A 10463-nucleotide genomic window follows, 5' to 3' on the forward strand; every position below is an offset into this window, starting at 1 on the left:
AACACGTACATAAAACAGCTATTTAGGCTAGCTATCTGCTTACTTACCCTTTGACACTTCAATCTTTTTCGACTTCTCTATTTAGACATCTACTTACAGTTATACCTCGGCTTATTTCACTCTATATAACCTCTATTTAGATTACACATCTACTTAGACTATGTAACACACACTAAGCGTAGATGCTCGCTCTAGTCAGACTTTCTTCTGCTTTGAATTCCTTCATCTATCCTTTTCACTTTAAACTCCTTTATTTTTTGATCTAGATATATAGACGGTCGAGTTACTTTTGTGTTTTAAAACCCTGCATCTCGATGCAGAATTTTTGTATCCCGAAATCCGTTATATAATATAGGAGAGATAAGTTCTTATCTCAAAATCCCTTTATGCATCTATAAATTAATATTACACATGTCAATATATATAAGAGGTTTTTGTAATAGCCCCCCTGAATTTTCAGGCATTTTGGGGCTGTAACCCCCCTTTTTGGGGGGGAACCCCTACATGACGCCCCCACTCACCTGTTCCTCTGACGCATTATCAGCTCCCCCAGTGACACCGGGGCACCCCACATGACATCATCACACCCCCCCCAGGACTCCCCCAATTTTATTCACCCCCAAGAAGGGCACTAAACAAGGGAACCTGCTCCAACCTGCAGCTCATTACTTTAATAGTGCCATTTACAAAGGTACACGCACACCCCTCCCACACCCCCCAGAAAAGGGGGAGCTCTGCTAAAATCTAAAAGGTGGGGCAGCCCCCCCAAACAGCTGCAGCCCCCCCAGCCCCTGTCCGCAGGCTGGCGGCTGCCCCACGGCAGAGCAGGAGCGTGCCAGAGGACGGTGTCACGTCTCTCTCGGGCTCCGCTCGGACATGTTCCCGCACTGGGACGGGCTCCCCGGGGTGACAAACAGCCCCGGTCCCTGGGGGCCCCGACTCTCCCCACCGGGCAGCCCTCGCGGCCGCACCTGCGGGGCACCCGCTGGAGACAGAGCCAGGAGCCTCCAGGCCGAGGGATGGCCCCTTACCTTCACCACGCTTAACGACCGGCAGGCATCTCTTGAGCATCACGAGACACTTAGACGACATCTGAAAAACAGAAATCCCAAACTATATTTCAGCACGTTAATAAAATAGCACAGAAGAAAATGGAGGAGCTCAGTCAGCATAAGGGGTAGGAAGGAAATTGAGCCGCAGCAAGATTCCAGGCAAACGGGTCACGTCAAAACACAACACATCCTTTAAAAGCTAGAGTGATTGGAACGCTTGAAAACGGTATTAAGACTAACCGATACCATTTTGAACAGATCCTTCGCGTAACACTGAACGCTTTGGCTGGTGCTGGAAAACGTCTCATCCCTTCCTTACGGCACCGCTGCGGGGAGATAACCCCGTGAGGCTGCGGGGCAAAGTTGTACCGGAACCGGAACCTCCGCTTACAGACCCACCGCAGCAGCTACAGCCCTCGCCCTGCCGCCGCACGTCTTGCTGCCTGGCTCCACGAAGCCTGAAGTGAAGCGTGTCAAACTTGAAAGAGTAACGTAAAAAATTAAGAATAAATCTCAGTAATTCACTTTGTGCTGAGAAGGCGGGCGCGTGTTTACGCACATCCAATATGAGCGTCTAGGCTCTAAAAGCTTTCCATTTTCCTTCTGCGTTCATTCAACTCGCACAGCCGTTCACGCCCGCCATAAGATTATCTATCTCCAAAATACACAGCAGCAACGTGACTGGGGGGTTTTGGCGTGTTACGGAGTCGGGAGGGACGTCCGCCCGGCTGCCCCGCCCAAGAGATGCTGCTGAACTGCCAGGGAAACGCGCGTCGAAAGCGAGACTGAAATAAAGTACTTAAGAGCGCTCCCTCAAAATACCGGCAGGAAACACCCCCCCACAACATTCAGTCGCCCCTCATTAAATATTTACAACAAATACCTACCTGCTTAAGTACACCTAACAAATCGTACCCTACATCTGCTTGGCAGTTACAGCTGAAAGAGCGCAAGTCACGTCGTAAATCAGACGATGTTAGCTTTTTTTTAAACTTTCATTTATGACAGAAGAATCGGTGAGTGAAGAGATCCCCGATACAGTTTTACTTTTTTGGGGGGGGGGGAAAAAATAATACCACAACAAAAAACCACACAAATCAAATCCCCAGTGTTGCAATACACGGGGCTACCAAGAAGGACCGGCAGACCTGCTAATGCGTTCGGCTGTACCGAAGCATGCAGGCGAACCGCATTTTATGGTATCTCGACTGTTACAACTGAGAACCCAAGCACTACCAATGCCATCAACCTTTGGAGTATGTGCTGTGCTTGGATCTCCGCAAGGACCATGGATTTTTTTGTCTTTAAAAAAAAGCAATACTTTGCAAGTCTTGTGCTGATGAGTTCTGCTGACAAAGACACTGTCTCTAAGATGCACTCTGATGGCAAGTTCATAGAATGCAACCTCACTGAATAAGAAATATCTCAATTCTTCAAAATCTCTTCCTAACAAAAGTCACACTGTGGGGCTTTCAGATGGGTCAGATTATGCATCCTTTCACAACAAGAAACACACCAGCTAACCAGGATATTCTTGCAGTGGCCAGGTGCCTCTTCATCATGTAAAAAAGGAAAAAACCCAGAGCCAGCAATAAGTATCACACAGGTCAACACAGATCTCTTCCAGAGCACCCCCCTCATCAAAACGAACATGCCCATCGGCTCACCTGCTCTGCACAGATTCCAGCATCACACCCCGCTTCCGTCATCGCTTGTGGCACCAAACGTATCAACACACAGTAAACTACCGTTACGCTCGTGAGAAATCACCGCCCCGTGACTTCCTCATTACTACCCAGCTCACTTCTAATGCTCATACGCCGTTCCAAAGACGGCCCACGTGTTACCTACAAAACTGAAGAGCTCGACGACGGACCACAGCATTCTCTGGTCTTAGATGCTGGCCGCTGCCCCACCTTCTCAGACCTCTCATAGGCGTGCGGCAGCAGCACTCCGAGCCTGCCAGCGGCACCTGCAAAAAGCCAAGCGAAAAGGCACCTCCTGAGATGCTGCCCGATGCCACAGCCTGCCCGCACCGATCCCCGTCTCGCACCCCTTTCCCTCGACAGCCTCCCACCCGGCCTACGTCACTTGCAGCTGAACACGGCACCTCGCCCGCCATCCGTAACACCCAAACGACACGCGTTGCTTATAACTTCACCAGCAACACAACACCTCAGAAAAGAGCTGCTACTTCAGCCCACCAATCACCACTCGCCTTGCTCGACTTGCCTCCTTTGCTCATTGCTACGCTACTTCAAAACCAAAACAAAAGACAAACGCAAGGAGCAATGGAGTCATAGAGGCATCGGTCACATCTTCCCTCTATATACACCACGCACCGACTCACCCGCTTACATCGGTCCCCTCAGTTCCCCTCCGTCGCCCTGCACGACTCGTCCCTCGGCATCTCCAAAACCAATACGAAACAAGTCGCCTGGTTGCACAGCAGTACCTTAACTGTTCCTGAACACCGACTATAACCTGCCATTAAAAACAAACATATGACATCAAACATGAAGCCCTACGCACGTACAAGCTTGAACACCCTGCAGAGGTAATCTGCTCAGCTGAACTCTAGCTGCCTCTCCCAGATAGCCACGGTCACGGCCTCCGAGCCCACAAAACGTCACGGTGATTACGGTCCTTGCCTGCTGAGGAGGGCCACTCCATCCGAGATGACGGTACCACCTTTCCCCCAACAGCCTTAGCACAGCAACAGATGAACCCTAAGCTCTCATCGCTGTGCCACCTACCCGACTCTACACGGCCAGCAAGGCGGCTCCGAGCCAAACTCACAAAACGCACACACCAACGCTATGAGAAACACTACAAACTGCGCGCCTCCAAGACGAGAGAACGCTCTCGGCAAACACAGAGACAACTGGACGGAAGAGCTCGTCCAGCAACAAGACCTGCAGAACCCTGACAGGGATGCAAGGAGGCCCTAACGAGATCCAAAATGATTAGAAGAGCGTCAGGGCCCGTGACAAGAAGTTCCTCTCAAAACTGAGAGGGAGGAGGCACAAGAAGCCCAGCTACAAGACCTAAGAACGTAAGGATGCAGGGAAGAAATCACGCTCCCTGAAAACAGACAGCGACAGAGCAGAGCTGTTCACGCATCTGGGAACGACGCCGCAGACGACAACTGCCCAGAAACTCCTCAAACATCAGAGCGATCCACGCTTTAAACTGTAACGCAAAAAGAAGCACCCGATGGGCGCCGGCCCCACAATTAGAACCTTGCCAGCCCCTAGGGATAGCGCTGTGCTCCTGAGAGCAAAGAGAACAAAGTCACCAGCCCCATGCGCCCCCTCACTGCGACCCAGCTCGCCTGAAATGCTCCTCAAATAGCCTTCGGTCGCATCTTCCCTTTAATCCCGCACACGGACCCGCTGCCTTAGTGTGCTCTACTCAGCTCTGCTCCATCACCCTGCACAGCTCCATCTTCATCCTCTGCAAGAACAGCATGATAGAACAAGTCACCTGGACGCACAGCAACAGCTTAACCATTCCACAGGTCTTGCTTCCACGTAGGAATACCATCTAGAGCCCAACTACTGCATGCCATTAAAGGAAATACCTTCAATCAAATGTTAAGCCCCACGCACGTACAAGCTTGAACAGCTGAGAGGTGCCCTCTGCTCAGCTAGCACTCTAGCTGCCTCTCCCAGGCAGCTACGGTCATCCCCTCGGCACCCACAAAACACCCCGGAAATTACCATCCTCGCCCGCTGCCAACGGCCACTCGCTCCGACGAGGGTTGTACGGGCGTTGCCAAAACAGTCTATGCATATTAACATTAACCATATACTCTTATTGCTATTCTTTCCTCCGCTCTACCATTGCTACACCCCCAGGCGGAGCAGCTCTGACACAGGCATCGACGTGCACGGACCGACACCGCTCACAAATACTACAAGCGACGCGATCGAGGCACCTAAGAAAACTCTCACCGAGACGACGGACTTCCGGCCCAGAGATGCCACCAGGCGAGAAGATCTATACGGCAGCGAGGAAGAAGCTATAGCATCCGCAGAGAAGTCACCTACCATCATCACCTGCAATAAAACCATATACCCACAACTAGGACGACGTACGAGCGACAAGCCACTCTTAAAGACCTCAGAACGTTCAGGTGCAGGGAACAGGTCCCAGAAAAGGGCTCTGCGTATTCAGACTGCTCCTCAGCAGCAGTATCGAGGCCGCCTTAATCACCGCTGCAAAAAGATGACCTTCTATAAAGGTCTAATATTTCAGACACAAGACAAATCTATGCAGTAGACTTAAAATGCGAGAAAGGAAGCTCTCGGTTACCATTATGCCGATGAGCCAGGGCTTGCAAAACCCTCAATATTGCTACCTAGGTGCCTGCTCAGCACGGAGAACAACAGACACATCGAGACCCGAGTACAGTAAGGAACAAAGACAGACTACAAAATCCACACAACAGCACAAGCACAGGCAGGAACTCCCCCTGCCTGGCAGATGCTTCTGTTTTGCAGAAAGGACACCACAACCTCTCTCGGCCCAAACGTGTCCGGTCTCTGAACGGTACCCTCCGCTGATTTTACAACCCCTGCCTGCCCCACCTGCGCTTCCCCCAACCGACCGGCCACCCGCACAAAGACCGCATCGGCCCCTCAGCTTCCCTTCCAAATCTGGGGGCTCAAAAGCCATCCTTTAAAAAGGCCACACAGGCTACGTAGGATGGGGCTGCGGTCACACGGATACTCTTCATCTCCAAACGTGCGGTGCCATCACTCAGCATCGCACCACTCAACGCCGGCCACTTCCGCAACAACAGCCTCCTCGGAAGCGCCGTGAACTTCCGCTCCCCCACGCTCTAATGAGGCTGGATGTCGTGGCCGCCGCCACCTACGGTGCCTAGAGAACCAGAGAGACAAGGCGACCCCTGCGCCTGGAAGCGGCCGCCCGCTCACAAACAATTCCACACCTCAAAAATAACAGCTGCTACGGCTCCCTGTTCATCGCTCACCTTGCCCAACGAGCTCGGGGCAGACATCCCGCTTTGCATATAGTTTTGTGAGTCCCTTCATTAACTAGTCACATAGGTGCTCACACTGCACGACCCCTCCGTTGTCACGTGCTGACCTACCTTCTCACGATGCTCTGTTCGCCCCCTCCCTTCCGTGTCCGGCTCCCTACCGCGCATCTGCACCAACAGCCACATTCCAGACTCATCCTTTCCCCTACCGTGCCAACACGGCTCCGCTCACCTCCCAATCCGTGCCTCCCGGGTCAGTGGCCACGTCAGGTGCCTGCTCGCATTCTCGGTCCGTCCCCGATGGCTGGGGAACCGTCACCTTCAATGCCGGGCCCACTTCTGGGGAAATACGGAGAGGCACACAGATGTTGGACACTGCTTTCCAAAAGCAAGAGCTCACCACGCAAAACAAACTAACAAATCCTTTTGACCGACTTGTTCGGCAACACAGAGACCCCAAAGGCAGAAATCCCAGACGAGTGACCTCACAGCCCGCCCCGTCACAGCACACGACGCCATCTGCTCGCCTTTGCCGTCACGCCTCGCTCGACTGTCCTGCTTAACCCTCGACCTGTTACTTAAACTGCAAGAAAAAGTCAAACCACGCAACACACAAAAATCACAGTTCGTGTCAGATGACTCAAGCACAGGCGGACACCGATAGGGCAAATGCCAAAAGCAATACGGGAAGCAAACAGGCGTGGCTGGTGTAGCGACACACTCTCCTTTTGTAGGTAACTCACTCCTGAGCGACTCCATGAACAGCCGCGTGGAGAACCTCTCGGCAGACAGCACGCTCGAGTGGCCGTGCTGACACATACGGGGAAGGAGACTGGGCTACCGGAGGCTGCTTGCACACAGAACACGACCATTAGCTAACACTTAAACACCCCTTTCCCAACCATTCCCCGGTACCAAGACTTCAAAAACCCCTCCTCTCCTCCTGAACTGTCAGGGAAGGAACCTCACTCCTTCCCGACAGCTCCTGCCCTGTATTTGCACCCCTAAAGCCCCTCTGTCAGCCGCTCCTCGGGAGCCGCCCTTCCCACCTCTGCCCCGCGTTCTGCGAGCACCTCCCACCTTCCGGCTTCCCGCAGACTCCGTGCTCTCTACAGGCCCACAAAATAACAGAAGCCCTGATGCTTATAATCTACAAGGGACCTGCCGCAAGCTGCAAAGGTTCTCGGGACAACGTGGTACTCTGCGGGCGATCGGGAAAGGCGACGAGCAGTCCCGTACACCGACACACACTATGCGTTACGTCCCTGCTGCTTTCTGAAGGAAGGCTAGAGCTCCATATACAGATGTGTACAACACACTCACCCTAACCCCTACCGCAGCATCTCACCATCAGTCCTATTGAGAGATAACGTCAACAACTTGCACAACACAGGCAAAACTGGTGGAAAAAATATAAGGTTCTACCTTCAGTCAAGTCAAAATTCCTGGAAAACAAGACAAAACAAACAAAAAACCTACCACACACAAAAAAACCCAACAAACCACAAACAAAAAAACCCAGACAAAACCATAACACCCCCACAAAACCAAATAATCCAAAACACACTATTAGACCATCTTGCTACCCCTGAACACCCAACAAAAACTTACTGACCCAAGGGAAAACAAAAGCTCGTACAAGTGTACTTCCTAATATATATCTGCTGCTCAACTTTGACTGCTCCTTAATCTCTTACCTCAACCAGAAACCTCCCCATCTCTGAATGTCAAAACACACCTACCCAAAGAGCTTAGACAGCTCAAAACCTGCAACCAACTCAAGGAACAGTACCAGAGAAGCCCAGGAGCAGAATGAGCCTCCTGAAAAAAGGCTGGGGCTCATCTACCCCAGCGGAATGGCAAAGCAGAACGAAATCTTTTAAGAACCCCTTCTCAAAAAATATCTCTGGTTATAAAGTAAATCATTTATTGTAAAGCCATCAACCATTCGGAGTCACCTCAACGCTCTCTCTCGCTCAGTCCCTTAACAGAACTAGATCAGTCTCAAAGGACAAAAAACACGAAAAGAAACGTGGAAATACACAAGCGTATCGGGAACCGTATGAAGCAGCTAAATTAACACCTCAGTAGCTGGGGCAAAACTAAATTGTAAAGGACAACAAAAAAACACCCCAGGAGACACATGGATTAAAACAGATGAAGGCTCTCTCTTCTCGCAGAAGCTCAAGAAGAGACCTGAGCCAACGGTACACAGCTCTGGGGTATCGGATACCGAAAAGAAACATACTCGAGACAGAAAACAGACTGCTGTGGAGCACAAAGGTGGCTTTGGCAAAGGTTCTGCCGGGACAAGAGTCACAGTTACAGGGAACGGACAGCGGCCGGCAGGGGAAACGCCGTCGGCGTGGAGGGGCCAGCGGGGGAAATGCCGCCCTCAGCTAACGCTGCGCTATCAAGCCTTAAGCGAAAACTGCAGAGTAGTTACAGGAGACGGGCATAAGATGGATGCTGAATATCACTTGATGGTCACAAAATCTCATGGGGATGGGCACCACGTAGCCTCACGGACACCCCTTAGACCCAAACGCTTAACGAAAGACGCTTCTTGCCAAAACACAAGCTCGACGAGGAAAAGCCAAAGCTGATGCGGGGGCAACTACTAAAATCTCAGTACGTGAGCAGGCATTACTTAAGATGGTGCGGTGGTTCTGCTGGGTCCGTCCAACCTGAGCAATGGGTTCTAACGCCTGTCCAGCAGCGTCCATGATCTCTCTCACGGCCTCCCACATCAGAAACCTCCCCTGCCCAGGACCGCGTTTTGCATGTTCCACCCCTCCCCATCCCCGCAATGAAAATCAAACACAACAAATAAGCAGTCTACTTCATCTTCTTGGCCTCCAAAAGAAGCTTCCTTCCTCTGCTGAGCGTCGACACCAACATCCTCGTGCCGTTCCTCAAAAGCAAGCTGGTCCTCGGGTGCCCGTACTGCCAAAAGAAGACAAAACGATTATGCTCTTATAACGAGCTCCATCATCCTCTCCTCCTTCAGGAAATCGAGTCCCGATTGCTACATACCAGAAGTTTGTGCAGTAGATGGCCGAGGCCAGCCCCGTAAATGAAGCACTCTGTGACCCTGCTTTCTCTTTTGGCCACAGCACCCGCCACTGGGGAGCCCCAAACCCCTTCGTGACTCCCTACGAAAACCAGATACAACTAGTTCAAAACATCTGGCAGGTGAGAGATGACCGACAAACACGTACAGCCCACCTTACCCTCAAACCAGCCAGAGAGCTGACTTCCTCCCCCACTGAACTCTCATCTTCGACAAATTCACCAAACAGAACAATGTTTACACTGAACAGAACAAAACCCTTACCCTCTGACACTCTGAAACGGGTTTGTGCACCCACAAAATATATATATTCATGCTACCGACCCACGTACCACACTTCCTCAGGGTCAGCCCCACAAAGACAGGAGAACGCCCAATGCTCTCTCCATGGATACCCCGATGCTCCGCTCCCTTCTTTGCTGCTCCTGTCACGGGAAAACGCTGGGAATAAAAAAAGGTTCAGAGAAGCAAAACAATAAACAATAGGGAGAGGGACCAGCGCAAAGGAATAGAGAGAGGAAGAGACGAACAGGAAGGACAGACAACCCCATCCTGAGCACAGCCTCTGGGAGAGGGAAAGAGGAAACAGCAACCGTTATTACCGCAGATCAACCCTGACCAAAGCCTCCTTCCACAGGGGCTTCTGGACACACCGCTCCTTCCCCGCGCTACTGCTACGGGCCCCTGCGCCGAGGGGGAATCCAGTGCAGGCAGAGAGAGGCAGAGAAAAGTAGCCACAGGCTACAGGACAGAGAGAGGGAGGACTGAAAAGACGGGGAGGCAGGGAGCCACTCAGAGCGAGATGGAGAAAGAAGGTGCGGGGGGGCGCAAAAAAAAAAAAAACAAACAAAAAAAAATTTTGCAGCAGGTAAGGAAAGAGAGGGGGCCAGGGGAGAGACAGGGAGGGCCCAGGACGCACAAGAGAGGCAACGGGGCCCCACTGGCCCAGGACTCACCGCGACTCTCGCTCTCAGCGCTGCTGGCACAATTTAGCCGTTCAGATGCTTCTTTCCCCTCCTCTCCTCCCTGCCTCTTCTGCAGCTCCAGACTCTAGGCCGACCTCCACCTAAAGAGGATACGTGGGTGTCTTACTGCTCTTACGAGATGAGGCTTCCTCGGCACGTAGCCTAGCTCGCTCGTGCACTACACGCCCGTACCCAACTCCGGGTTACGCGTATGGACCCTGCGGTGCACGTTGGTGGCCTGGCCCGCTGCGGACTATGAAGGGGGATCCTTCCTCCCTCACCTGCAGGGACAGGCTCTCTCTTGCCTGCAGCAGGAAGGCAGCTGGCAGCCAGAGCGCCTTCAGTTTCTTCTGCTTTACCTTTCG

General features: G+C 52.1%; 1 long non-coding RNA gene across 1 annotated transcript; it reads right to left on the minus strand.

The window, feature by feature from the left end:
- Positions 1 to 259: 259 nt before the first annotated feature.
- Positions 260 to 10199, minus strand: LOC142050871 (uncharacterized). The gene is made up of 6 exons (XR_012658177.1): positions 10090 to 10199; positions 9466 to 9558; positions 9097 to 9215; positions 8903 to 9006; positions 6293 to 6399; positions 260 to 1092 (listed from the first exon to the last, which is right to left on the minus strand). It is a non-coding gene; the product is annotated as an uncharacterized LOC142050871 (long non-coding RNA).
- Between the last annotated feature and the right edge of the window lie 264 nt (positions 10200 to 10463).

Source organism: Phalacrocorax aristotelis, unplaced genomic scaffold, assembly GCF_949628215.1.
Source record: "Phalacrocorax aristotelis unplaced genomic scaffold, bGulAri2.1 scaffold_41, whole genome shotgun sequence".
In the NCBI taxonomy this organism is placed as follows: domain Eukaryota; kingdom Metazoa; phylum Chordata; class Aves; order Suliformes; family Phalacrocoracidae; genus Phalacrocorax; species Phalacrocorax aristotelis.